The sequence below is a fragment of the Mesoplodon bidens genome, assembly GCF_964165515.1.
Source record: "Mesoplodon bidens genome assembly, chromosome: 5".
In the NCBI taxonomy this organism is placed as follows: Eukaryota; Metazoa; Chordata; class Mammalia; order Artiodactyla; family Ziphiidae; genus Mesoplodon; species Mesoplodon bidens.
The window spans coordinates 60,620,764-60,632,520 of record NC_138161.1 but is presented as its reverse complement, the minus strand read 5'-3'; the positions used below and the strand labels follow the sequence as shown (position 1 = coordinate 60,632,520).

The following is an 11,757-nucleotide window of genomic DNA, read 5'->3' as shown; positions in this document are numbered from 1 at the left end:
GCCACAACTAAGACTCGGCGCAGCCTAATTAATTAATTAATTAATTTTGGGAAAAAAAGAATGTTAAATAGGAAGTGGACCTAAAAGTTCTGCTCTTATGGTTGGGTTTTCAACTGCATGGGCTCACTAATCTGTCTCCCAGGTTGGTGCTTTTCTAGTTGTGTGATCTGAACATTCCTGGGAAGTTGAGTACTATGGGCATGAGTAGGAGTGATGAGCCTTTGAGAATTTTTCAGGGAATAAACCATATGACAGAGGGTCCTGAATGCTGTACTACAGGAATTTAGTCCTAGTTTAAGATACAGCCAAGTAGCATAGCCATATGGAAAAAAAGGCTTGAGTCAGATTTTTAAATGTATCGATAGGTATAGCTATCTTGATAGAACGTTGAGGAATGTAAAGAGAATACGTAATCTGTTACTGGGGCAGAAGTCCTCAACCTTTTCAATTCTCTAAAACAATTCGGTAAAAAGTATCTAGAATCAAAGCCTACTCCAAGAATAACTGGGAGCATAACGCTAATATGAAACAGTCACCGCTTAAACAGGCTGGAATTTAAATCTCAAAGACTTATAGCCTGTTTTTATATTAATTTGTGACGGAAGCTTAAATCCAACGTTTGGGAGAATAGTCTTGTGCAGGGATATTTGGAGTGAGTGAACTTGGAATTAGTTATTCCTGATATACTGAAACTAATCTGCCACATAGCTGAGGGGAGCCTCTTCGTCCTGATTTTTACTCTTATTTATTTACTGTCTTCAAGAACTCAAGACATACTTGGGACTTCCCTGGTGGCGCAGTGGGTAAGACTCTCCGCTCCCAATGCAGGGGGCCCAGGTACGTTCCCTGGTCAGGGAAGTGGATCCCATACGCATGCTGCAACTAAGAGTTCGCATGCTGCAACTAAGGAGCCTGCCCACCTGCCGCTACTAAGACCTGGTGCAACCAAATATTTTTAAAAACCCTCAAGACATCCTTTATAAAGGAATCTAAGTAGTATAAATTAAATCACGTTAAATGGCTGTACCCTCAAGAAGATAACTGATTATAATGTTTTCCTTTGTTTCTTTGACCAAACTTAGTTCATCTTTTATAAACCGTACTGGCAATATCAAAAGTTCTCTATAAAGATTTAAACAATCTTAAATCCTATCTGTCACTAGTAATCTCTATACTAAAGTGAAAACTGTATACTAAAAACAGGTACCACAAGTATAACTGCTTATGCAGGTGCAATTTGAATATACAACTTGAAATAATTAGTATATAGAGCAGTAAAATCTGGTAAGATGAAGGCTTTCTTATAGCAGTCTAAAAGCAGTTTAATGACTATCCTTACCATCTTCCAATGTGAGAAAGTTATCTGCCTTTCGTGGTATAAATGCTGAAAATTGTTTTTGCAAATTTATTGAACACCTACTATTGTAAGCTTTAGGGATATGTCAATGAACTAGGCAGATAAAAATCATAGTCTCTTGAAAGGGAAGTAAAATTCTAATTAATTTACATAGAATTCATGTCTAAGTAGAGGCCAGCTTCTTTACTAAAACAACCAGAGCCTCCAAGGACCTTGACTTTACCTTAACTTTGGAAGGAACTTGGTGGAGAGGAATATTCCTTATGCTGACTTGCTTTCTTTAACATTGGTTTGAGTATAAACAAAAAGCCTAATTCCCATAGAAGAGCTGAGACTAAAAATATGAAAGGGAGTGCAAAAGGGATACAAATTCAGAATTTATACAACAGAAACCATCTAAGTTACATTTTGTAGAGTTTCTGCTTGTCCTCCAGTTCTCGGCCTATCCCATCCTAAACTGCCTTGAGGAAGCTACAATTTAGAAACAGCAGACTAGCTCAACTGGCATATTAGCTGGAGATTATACTATTAGCCAAATTAAGAATGACCTTTGGGCTTCCCTGGCGGCGCAGTGCTTGAGAGTCCGCCTGCCGAGGCAGGGGACGCAGGTTCGTGCCCCGGTCCGGGAGGATCCCACATGCCGCAGAGCGGCTGGGCCCGTGAGCCATGGCCGCTGAGCCTGCGCGTCTGGAGCCTGTGCTCTGCGGCGGGAGAGGCCACAACCGTGAGAGGCCCGCGTACCGAAAAAAAAATAATAATAATAATGACCTACAAAATTTGACCTTTTGCCTCAAAATCCAAAGAAAACTTCTACCTCCCTATGTCTTCCTTCGTCATTGGTTTCTCTTCTCTAACATTTCTTCTGATGACAGACACTAGGAAAGACCACCTGTTAGGGACTTGATTCATTTGTTTTACGTATAAGTAAATCTATATGACCTTTGTTCATACTGTGCAGGTTTCATCAGACGTCTTAATTAGTTGGTTATAGTTGAGACACTGATAACTTGCAATTTTTTTTAAAGTTTCTTTTTTGTCTGCGTTGGGTCTTCGTTGCTGTATGCAGGCTGTCTCTAGTTTCAGCGAGCGGGGGCTACTCGTCGTTGCATTGTGTGGGCTTCTCATTGCAGTGGCTTCTCTTGTTTCGGAGCCCTGGCTCTTGGCGCGTGGGCTCAGTAGTTGTGGCTCGCAGGCTCAGTAGTTGTGGCGCACGGGCTTAGTTGCTCCGTGGTATGTAGGATCTTCCCAGACCAGGGCTCGAACCCGTGTCCCCTGCATTGGCAGGTGGATTGTTAACCACTGAGCCACCAGAGAAGCCCACTCCTGCAATTTTAACTGCAATACCATATACTAAAAGCTTCCCCTTCTCTTGCAAAACCCTCTTTTCCTACATAAAATTGTCTAGTGTCTCTTCACTCCAAATTGAAATCCAGCTAGTAATATGTAACCTGGGACAAATTTAGAGCATGGTTCCTGGATTATTGCCAGTCCTTAAAGTTATTTTTTTTAAAAAAATGTTCTTGTAACTTGTGGGACTTAGTACAGAGATAAGGTCAAAGAACGTACCCACAATGGTTCAGGCACTGGTGATACAACAGTGAAAAAGATAGGCATAGACCAGCCCTGGTGATCTTAACAGGGAACAAACATTACATTATTTCAATTGCCATGAGGTACTGTGTTGGAGTGGTAGGTGTAATACATTTTACAGAATTTTGGAGAAAACATTTCAGTCAATTTTTACTTTGGTTCTCAATACAAAATGAATAATTGTTAATGTTTTTATACCTAAGAGTGGGGGGGGGGGAAAGAGAGTGAATGATCATTGTAAAACTTTGGAATTGAAAAGCCCAAGTTATCTCAACATTTCAATACAGAACCAACTAAGTTTAATAAAAGCTAGACACAAGTATCAGGAGCATACTGTCAGCACTCACCAGCTAGATAATGGGAAACTAACCCATTCACAGTGATCACAGAGGAGAGAGATTAACTTAGTAAAAGCTATAGTTTATACAAAATATGAAGTTCCTTTGAAACTGAATGAATTAATGGAAGAGATAAAGTGGTGATATACCACATTCGTGGATGTGAAGAATATAAAATGCCTGTAAAAACGTCTGAAAGAGTGAAGTTTTAAAAAATTCTAATAGGCATATCCTCCAGGGAAGTTACAAAAACCATAAAGTTTTAAAAATATGGCCAGATTTAACAGTTACAAATAAGTGTATTAGAAAGGGGACTGCAAAATTTTGCATTAACACAGTTTTTCTGTCTAAAGAGCTCATACCTAAGAAAAACATTGAGATCTTTTGATGGTGAAAGGACATAATTCACAAAGGAAATACAATTAATGGAAAAGGAAACTAATAAGGCAGCTTACAAAAGTATGGCCTTATTTTTGCCTAAATGATGAGAATTTGAAAATACGTGCATCCTCACGGCCTAACCCCACTGTCTGGCACTGAATTCATTCATTACTATAACACTTACTGAACCATGTGGCAAGCACTTTGATTGATGCTCTCACTGAATTCACACAACAGTCTTGTGGTAAGAACTTTCATTAGCTCCATTTTACAGTTTCAGAAACAGGCTTAGAGAAGGTAACTTTCTCAAGGTCACAATTAGTTAAGGGGCTGAGCTGTATAATATGCTTACAATAAACATGATAAAATATGATATCTCAGTATTACCCAGCTTTTAAAAACTAACAATATGATTAAAGTGGAAGAAGGCAAGGTATAAAATGTACACAACAAAGAATAGATGAGACAAATAGAAAACAAATGGCAAGATGGAAACTTCAAATACAACCATATTGATCCTAACATTGAATGTAAATAGTCTAAACACACCAATTAAAAGGTGGAGATTTTTCATACTGAATTAAACCAAACAACATGCTACCTATAAGAAACCCACTTTAAATACAAGTGAACCAGAAGAGGGGTGGAAAAGATACACCATGTAAACACAAATGAAAGGGAAGTTGGAGTGGCTAAATTAATACCAAAGTAGATTTTGGAACAAAATATATTTCCAGGGATAAAAGGGGGATATTTACGATAAAGGAATCCACCAAGAGTATATAATCTTAAATGAATATGAACCTGATAATAAGAGAAAACTGACAAGAGAAATAGACAAATCTGTTATAGAGATTTTGAACTCTTGGTAAGTATGTCACAATATATTAAAGAGGACTGATACTATGCAAACCACATCCTTTAACCACACCAGAACTAAACAAGAAATCAGTAAATCTGGAAAATCCCCCAAATATTTGGAAATTAAACAACATTCTTCTAAATACTCATGTGTCTAAAAAGAAATTGCAAGTTAGAAAAAAATTGAATAGAAGGAAACTGAAAATAACGTCAAAGCTGTAGGCTTAAATGCTTAAAAGAATTTATAGCATTAAATGTGTATATGAGATCTTTTTTTCTTCCTTGAAGTATAGTTGATTTAGAATATTGTGTTTTAGGTGCACAGCAAAGTAATTCAGTTATTTATTTCAGATTATTTTCTATTATAGTTTATTACAAGATATTGAATCTAGTTACCTGTGCTGTACGGTAAATCTTTGTTGCTTGTATATGAAATCTTGAATCAAAGATCTAAGATTTTACCTTAAGAAACTAGAAAAAGAGCCAATTAAACCTAAAGTAGGCTGAAGGAAGGAAATAATAAAGAGCAGAAAGCCATCAAATTGAAAACAGTAAGAGTAGGAAAATTAAATGAAACTAAAAGCTACTTCTTCGAAAAACTAAAATTGATAGACCTCTCCTCTAGCCAGACTGACCACTCCCCCCGGCCCCCTACACAGAAGACACAGATTACCAACATCAGCAAAGAGAGGACATCACTATAGAACTTACAATAAAAAGATAAGGAATATTGCAAACCACTTTATTCAACAAATTCAACAAATAACATGGACAAATTTTTTGAAAGACACAAGTCACTCAGGTCACCCAAAAAGAAATAGAGTTTGGCAGTTCTTCAAAAGGTTGAACATATGACTCAGCAGTTCCACTCTTAGGTATGTAAGTATATAATTGCAAGAGAAATTAAAACGTCCACGCAAAAACTTGTACATGAGTGGTCATAGCAGTGTTATTCATCGTTAGCCAAAGAGTTGATGCAACCCAAATGTTCATTAACTGATGAATGGATAAATAAAATGTTTCATATGTGTATAATGGAATATTATTGAACCATAATGGGTGAATTGTAAGGTATGTGAATTATATCTCAATAAAGCTGATACCAAAAGAAAAAAGTCAAATATTAGAAAAAAATAAAGAATAGGTAACTTGAATAGCCTTATATGTATGAAAGAAATTGAATTTGTAGTCAAAATCCTTCCTGCAAAGAAATTTTCAGGCCTAAATGGCTTCCCTTGTGAATTCTAAAAAATATTTAAGGAAGAAATAATACCAATTCTACATTCTTTCAGAAATAGTAGAAAAAAGAATATTGCCTAACTCATGTTATGAGAACAGCATTCTACAAGTACCAAAACCAGACAAAGACATTACAAGAAAACAGTAGACCAATATCCCTAATGATTATCTCAGTAGATGCAGAAAAATTCAGTACTCATTCACAATAAAAACTTTCAATGACAAAGGAATAAAAAGAAAATTAACTTGGAAAGGGTATCTGTAAAAACCCTACAGCTGCCATCATACTTAATAGTGAAAAACTGGATGCTTTGTATGTAAGATTGTGAAAAAGGCAAGGATGACTGCTCTCACCACTTCTATACAATATTGCCCTGGAGCCCTAGCCAGTCCAGTAAGACAAGAAAAAGAAATAATAAGCCTGTAGGTAGATTGGATAGAAAGAAAGAAAATTGTCTTTATTTGCAGATAATATGATGTGGTAGAAAATGCTAAGATAACTTAAAAAAAAAAAACAACTAGGACTAATAAGTGAGTGTAACAAGTCCACAAGATACAAATATCAATCGTATATCCAGCTATTAAAATTAGAAATTTAATAACATTTACAATAGCATAAACGTGATATTTAGAGATAAATTTAGCAAAATATATGCAAGACCTGTATACATAAAGCTATAAAATACTCCTCAGAGGAAAATTTAAAAGACCCAAATAAATGGAGAGAGAGAACACATTCATGAATCCAAAGACTCAATATTAAGTTGTAATATCTTCCCAAATTGAATTATAAATCCCACTCAAAATTTTAGCAGGCTTTTTTTTTTTTCTTCTTAACTTCACAAGCTTAGGTCTATATGGAAATGCGAAAGACCTAGAATAGTTAAGACAATTTTTTAAAGAACAAGAAAATTGGAGGACTTACATACACTACCTGACTTCAAGACTTATAAAGCTGCAGTGAATTAAAAAAAAAAAAAGCTGCAGTGATTAAAACAGTGTGATATTGGTGTCAAGATCAACAAATAAATCAATGGAACAGAATAGAGTCCAGAAATAACAACCACACATATATGGTGAACTGATTTTTGCCCAAGGTACAAATACATCTCAGTGGAAGAAGGATGGTCTTTACAGTTGGTGCTTGAGTACTTACCTGGTGGTCCAGTGGTTAGGACTCCATGTTTCCATTGCAGGGGGCATGGGTTGTGTTCAATACCTGGTTGGGGAAGTTCCACATGCTGTGCTGTGCAGCCAGAAAGAAAAACAAACAAACAAAAAAACCACAATTGGTGCTTGAAAAACTGGACTTCCCAATACAAAAGAATTTTTCACCCATAGTTCTGTGATATACAGCAATTAATTTGAAATGCACCATGGATCTAAATATGACATGAAACTAATACTTCTAGAAGAAAAATAGAAAAATCTGTGTGACTTCGTGTTAGTCAAAGATTTCTTAGATATCACCCCATAAGCATAATTCATAAAAGCCATAATTGAATAAATTGGACTTAAAATTAAGAACAACTATTTGAAAAACACAGGAGAATGAAAAGACAACCCAGAACTGGGAGAATATATTGTATATCACACATCTGATAACGGCTATGTAGCCAAAATCCATAAAGAACTCTTAAAACTCCATAAATAACAAATGACCCAATAAAAATGGGCAAAAGCTTTAAACAGAACTTCATAAAAGATACACAAATGGCTAATAAGTACATGAAAAATGCTCAGTATCACTAGTCATTATGGAAATGCAAATTAAGGTCACAAGGAAATACCTCTACACCTATTAGAATGACTAAAATTTTAAAAGATTGACCATATTAAGTGTTGATAAGGCTATGGTACAATTCAGATCCTCAGAGTCTACTAGTGAGAATATAAAATAGTATAACAACTTTGGGAAACAATATGGCAGTTTTTTTAAAAAGGTACACTTAGCATCTGACTCAGCCATTCCACTGGATATTTACCAAATTGTTACCCAAGGAAAATGAAAGCAAATGTCCATGCAAAAATTTATACACAAATGTTCTAGCATCTTTATTTGTAATAGTCAAAAATTGCAAACAATCTAACTGTCCACCAACGTGAATATATGTTATATCCATATGATGGAATACTACTTAGCAACGAAAGCTAATGAATTATTGATACACACAACAAAGTGGATGAGCCTCTCCCCGCCCCATGCTGAATGAAAGAAGATAGACAAAAAAAAAAAAAAAGTATAAACAAAGATTCCATTTATATACAATTCTAGAAAATGAAACGAATGTATAGTGACAGAAAGCAGTGGTTGCCTGGAGAACAGGATGAGGGCAAGAGGAAGGAGTGAATAAGGAGGATGAGGAAAACTGAGGGCAGGCTAGATATGTTCATTTTTTATTGTGGAGATGGTTTCACAGGTGCTTACAAACTTCAAAACCTGCCATGTTGTACATTTTAAATATGTTCAGTTTATTGAAGATTCCTTAAGAAAGTGATCTTGGTTTTGTCCCCCTCCCCCCCAGGATACAGACTAGGTGAAAATATTTGCACAACGTATATCTGAGAAAGAACTTTTATCCAGAGGGTACAAAGAGCTTTTACAACTCAATAACTAGACAAGCATCCTGCTTTTAAAATGGGCTAAAGATTTGAACACTTTACCAAAGAAGATGTGTATCTGTCCAATAAACATGGAACATATGCTCAACATCAGTAGTAATTAGTGAAGTGCAAATTAAAATCACGAGAGACCACTTCACACTCACCATAGGGCTACAATGAAAAGGACTGACCATATCAAGGGCTGTCGATGTGGAGTACCTGGAATCCGCATACATTGCTGTTGACAATGCGAAATACCACAACCATCCGGGAAAACAATTGACCATTCGCTTGTACCGCTGCCATTCATCTCCGAAAGCTTCTAAAAAGAACACGCAAGCTTGGAGCCTCTCTAGCCCTCCACGCATCTGGGGATAGGGGCCCAGCGTGAGCCCCCGCGGGCCTGGCATCCTGCGACGCGGGGCGCCCGGGGGTTGGATAGAAGAAGGGCGCGCGCACCCCCATTCTCGTGCCCCACCTGGCTCCGCACGCAGGGGCCCCCCGCGAGGAGGCACACTCTGCGCGGCCCCCTCCTCTGGGAGCAGGGAGGTGTTGGGTAGAGCAGAGCCCAGAGAGCCCCTCCGTCCCCTAGTCTTTCATCCCCAGGAACAGGAAAAAAGAGGTGTCAGGAAATGAAACTGGGGAGGCAAGCAAGGGGCTTGTAAGTCATGCAGAGCGTCTTTTAGAGCCACTGAAGTATCTTAAGTACGTAGGTGAAAATCAGATTTACTCCAGTGGTGTGAAAAATGGATTTGGCCTAGAGGCAGGGAGACCAGTTTCACTTGGCCACCGTATTTTATTATCAGTGTAGGCACTAAAAGCACATGTCAGCTAGCCGGGAATTGGACTGGTGCGATATTCTGATGTCATCCTCTCATCTAGAGCTGTAAACCAACGTTGAATAGGCAAAGCCAACGAAGAGATCTATGATTGGGACTTGGGCTTCAGTCAGGAATGAGGATTAAATTAAAAAGCGAACATTCAGACCTTTCTGTTGTTGTTGTTGTTTTTAATTTTTTATTGAAGTATGGCTGATTTACGTTTCAGGGGTACAGCAAAGTGATTAAGATCCTTTTCCATTATAGGTTATTACAAGATATTGAATATGGTTCCCTGTAGTATACAGTAGGTCCTCGTTGTTTTTTATATAGTTTGTATCTGTTAATCCCAAATTCCCAATTTACCACCCCCACCTTTTACCAAATAGAAATTTAACATTTCTCGGGTATTCATGTATGTTTTCAATGGTGGTCCAAAGAAACTCTTAACAACTGTTTTCTGAACTGTCAGAACTATTTGTGTTATTTTACTTTAGGCTTGATGCATTGCAGTTGCTTAGAAAATCATACATACCCGAGATACGATGTTTATTAACCAGAATAATTTTTAACAAGAATACCTTATATTCTGGTCACAATGGAAATTACTTCCTACAGCTGGACATACTAACTAATACTATACAATTTCAGGCGCTATATTAGCATTACTATTAGGCTCTGAATCCTAGGGTCTTTCTTATCTGCAGCTTTGATTTGGGTATGCTAAATGCATTCAGAGGCTAGAACTTTATATGCTGAGATGCAAGAGTTAAAGAAAATTTCCAGGCTGTTTATCATGCCATAGTTTACAAGTAACACTAAAGGCCTTCTGTTTCATCATAGCTTTTAAACTGCTGTACAAACATAAGGTGTGGTTACTGTTTAACTTTACACCTTTTCCCAATACGAGGTCAGCTTCCTCTGTACACAGGCTCAGGTAATTCCCACTATGCCATGCCCTGTGTGCACCTTCTGGAAGTTGCCTGGTCTAGCCCCTGGACATGTAAGATCTGGGACATTTCCGAACCTGGTGGTGGAAGCGCTTGGAAATCTTTCACCACCTCTAGGTGGAGGACACCTGTTTCAGGGGAGGAGGGGTTATGAAATAGGAAGTAAAACCAGGAAAAGAGAGTTGTGACCACGGTTCCAGGGCCCCAAACCCATCTTGGAATTAGTGGACCCTCAAGTCTCCATGCCATCACCCGCGGCTCTGTACCTCCCAGATCTAGGTCTATAAGAACCCAAGCTTGAAGTTCCACATCCCATCCCCGAATGTCACATATTCGCTTCCCCCAGCTAGGAGGCCCCCAGGACATTTCTGAACACTTGTCATCTCCAGTTCGCAGGAATCCGCCTTTGTGGCTAACGCAAAATGACAGATGACCACAGCCAACAAATTTGAGCAGCGTCAAGTCTGCAACGATCTTCCAGTGAAATGGCAGCCGGAGACGTCTGCATTCTCTTTTTTCTTCCCCACCTCCTGTGTTACAGAGGCATTATCCCGCCTTCCTGCCCTCTAGGCTAAGAGGATCTCTCTAATCGTTTCTGAAAGCCTTCCGTGCCCTCCTTCTTTCCAGTTTTTCCACTTCCAAACTCCTACCGAAGACGTGTAAAGCAGAACAGAGACCATGATACAAAGAAGTTTCTTAAAACACCTCCTTTTCTAGGTTCTCAAGGCGTCCCCTTTAAGGAACCAGGCCCACCTCTTTCCCATTCACCTACTGGCTTTCCGTCCTGCCCATCACTCTACCTTTAAGAATATTTCCTGTTCCTTCAACCCAACTTGCACACCTCCGCCCCCCGGCCCTCCTCATTGGGCCGCCAGAGGCCCGTTCACTCTTCACTTTTCCCTCCACCTCCTCCCGCCCTCTAGCAGAGCGCAACGGCGTCTCGGGTTCTGATCGGCTACCACTGCAGCCTCCCCGGGGTCGGATTGGTGCCGTGAGTGGCAGAGGCGGGACCGCGGTGCACCCAGGATAGGCTGTTCGCGAGCCGAGCGGCGGCCGCGGGAGGGGCGGGAGGAGGGGTGGGGAGGGGCGGGGGGAGGGGGGCTGGGAAAGTTGAGGCCGTGCTGCCGCCGGGTCTCCGGCCTTGAAGGCTCGGGCTTGCAGCTGCGGCAGTGGCCGCAGGAAGAGGCGGCGGGGGCGGGGGGAGAGGAGGGCCTGGGCCCGCGCTCCCCCAGCCCCAGAGGAGCAAGCGGCGGCCGCAGACTGAGAGATTCGCCCGGGCGGTCGGACAACCCTGTGGAACCCGCTTGGGATCATGACCCAGGCTGGGGTCGCCGCCGCCGCCGCGGCCGAGCCCACGCAGCCCCGGGGTGAGTGACTGCTGGAGGGGGCCGCTGACAGCCGGGGCGGGGGGCGGGGGCCGGGGCTGCGGGGGCGGCTCCGGGGGGCGGCTCCGGGCTCTGCTCCACCCACCCCTTCCCCGCTCCCGGAGGCAAGGGCTGCTCAAAGTGTGTCTTCCTCCTGGGGACCCCTGCGTGCGGAGCCTAGTGGGGCACGAGCGCCGAAGGTGCGCGCACCCCTCTTCTCCCCGACCTCCCGGCACCCCGCGTCCCCTGGTGCCA

The 11,757-nt window shown here is 40.6% G+C and overlaps 1 protein-coding gene across 2 annotated transcripts in view; it reads left to right on the top strand.

Annotated features, from left to right (window-relative positions):
• The first annotated feature begins 11,439 nt into the window (after positions 1-11,439).
• USF3 (upstream transcription factor family member 3) overlaps positions 11,440-11,757 on the top strand; it is a 46,935-nt gene continuing 46,617 nt past the window's right edge. For both annotated transcript variants that reach the window (XM_081235765.1, XM_081235766.1), the window contains exon 1: positions 11,440-11,505. The gene's annotated coding sequence lies outside the window, so the exon portion shown is untranslated. The remainder of the gene's footprint in view (positions 11,506-11,757) is intronic.